Source organism: Neoarius graeffei, chromosome 22 (assembly GCF_027579695.1).
Source record: "Neoarius graeffei isolate fNeoGra1 chromosome 22, fNeoGra1.pri, whole genome shotgun sequence".
Taxonomy (NCBI): Eukaryota; Metazoa; Chordata; class Actinopteri; order Siluriformes; family Ariidae; genus Neoarius; species Neoarius graeffei.
In genome coordinates this window covers 6,185,904-6,188,519 of record NC_083590.1, presented here as the reverse complement: position 1 = coordinate 6,188,519, position 2,616 = coordinate 6,185,904, and positions in this window count along the sequence as shown.

Here is a 2,616-nt window from a genome sequence, read left to right as displayed (position 1 = left end):
CCTTTTTGTTTGTATGGGTTTAGTTTCTACGTAAATCGAGTGAGCCTTAAAATGAATGATATCCTACCAAGAAAAAATATGAATTTAAGCCTTAAATTAAACCAATTTACCAAGAACATGAATCCACTTTCTAGTGTTTGTGACCAAGCTTTAAAATGGCTGACGTTCCCACACTTAATTGAGGTGTGTTCTCACACTTGTACACCCACCCGCCGCACTCCCTCACTATCTCCAGACTGTTTGTGTATTAGAAACTCCAACACTATGGACTCCTGCTAAATGTTGAAGCTCCCCACAGGCGAAGCCGAATGTTGCTCAGCTAGCTGAGTTAATGCTGGAGTGTGTGAACACAAGCAAAACGTCAAACACACATCATAGAAAGGACAAGGAAATCACTGTCTAGAGAACTTGGGAATTTAATGAAAGATACTCATCAGAGCAGAATAATAAAGCCCAAAGTATGTAGGGGTTCAGGGTGTGGTATGTTGTGTTGGATGGTCAGTGGTTCAGGCTTTGGATTGCTGATCAGAAAGTTGTGAGTTCAAATCCTAGCACCACTGTTGGGTTTTGGTTTAGCCTTTAGGGGTTGGAGCCTGGGGTTAGGTTTGGGATTTGGAGTTTGGTCTTTCGAGTTTAGGGTTAGAGTTTACTGAGGCCAATGTCGACATGATCTTTTAGAAAAGCCGCGGCATTAAAAGCGTGTGTGAAAATAATGTCCCGATGTGTGCCCCCTCCACACACACACCGGACCTCTGTCTCTCTTGCTCTGTCACGTGAACAAGCGTGCAGTGCATTCAATGTGAGGTTGCAGCAGCATAGCGTCCTGGAAGCCACGGCCTTGTCGTAGCGCAGACAACACATCGGGCAGTCAGTCAGCTCTTCCCCTGCCCCACCAGCCAGGTAACACATGAATCGAGTGAAAATGTATTGTTTGCCCTCTAAGCCCAAGCTGTAATTATTTTGTCGTGAAGTAGCCCGTCGCATACAGAAACAACTGCACATGGCAGCCTTTGCCAGCTTATTTGCTCCCTTTCCATATGGAGAAACAAACTGAACAACATTTTAAATGTAGCCTAAACCATTGAGGCAACCCCACTCTCCATCAATTCCGACCTGTTTTTATAACATGATTAAGAATATCACGTTATGCTAGTATGCACGCCGTTATGCAAATAAAGGAGAGCTCCGTTGAGCCCATTGAGTGTGTATATTTCGTTACAAATTTTAAGATGATCTCACGGAAATCTGTGAATAAACACAGTCTTGAGACTCAAGTCAGTGACGGGAAGATCAGACTTTCAGACTTTTTAAAGATGGAACTACAGAAAAATACCCAAAACTTTGATATGATTATGAACACAAGAGGAGGGTTAAATCTCAGACTTTTATAATAAGGTGTTCCACATGCGCAAAAAAGTGCCCTTTTTTCCCCCCAGAGCACTTGCCCCCCAAAATGTCTGTGCACGCCACTGAATACCATGATGACAATAAAAACATGATTATACAGGATCAATGAGAAAAGATAAATGTGTGACTGCAATATTCTGCAGTACAAGAAATAACCTGTATTTCCTTCTGCCTTTTCAAATGGTGAACGTGTTATCACTGGTTACCCGGATAATACCTGCCTCTGAAAAGCTTCTGATAGACAAATGTGCTTCACTCTATCAGAATTGGGCCTGTTTTCCTGCGCTCTCTCCGCCTCTCCTCACTTCTGCTGGACCTTGTTGTGTTCTTTTGTGTGGCAATTTTTAAGTGTTTCAACAGGTTTGCTGTATTACCACACTACATGACAGTTTGTTTTAGCTGTGTCACATTTAGCTTCAGTGCTGATGAACACAGTGAAATGGCTCCAAACCAGTGTTGCCAGATACTGCTGACGTTTTCCAGCCCAAAATATGTTCAAAACCCGCCAAAATGCACTTAAAACTGCCCAAAATGTAAAATGTACTTGATGCCTATCTTGTAAAGTAAAATATGCAGCTAAAGTCCAGTATACTATTTGTAAATTGAACAAATGGCACCATGAGCCCGTCAGTGCTGGAGGTGAAGAATCTGCTGCCTGGTACTTGGCTCCGTGTGGTTCAATCAGATTATAACTCTGCAATCATCTGCTGTGTTCTGAATCCTACATGCACCAGTAGGTGGCGCACACGCATAATATTCTGTAGGCTATGTCAGGCTACGATGCATATCTCAGACCCTCCAGGATTCCGCGATGTTGTGATTCGCAAATTCAACCAATCCCCGCGAATTCAGGGTGGTGTTGCAATTATATCCAATCACCGCAACTTTCCCACAAATTCGACCAATCGTTGGCGTCGTCTTGAGGTGACGTCGACAAACTACCTTCTGCCTTACTTTCAGTGTTGCCAGATTGGGCGGTTTTAAGTGCATTATGGCGGGTTTTGAACATATTTTGGGCTGGAAAACGTCAGCAGTATCTGGCAACACTGCATGTGCGAGTCAGTGTTTATGTAGGCTTAAATTCTGTTACTGAAAGTGTGTGATGTTTACAGTGAAGGACTGTGTGCACTTTACATTATTTTTTACTTAATACAAGAAATTAATGGATGCCAACATTTTTGCCAAAACGGTATTTTATTTTCCATTGTT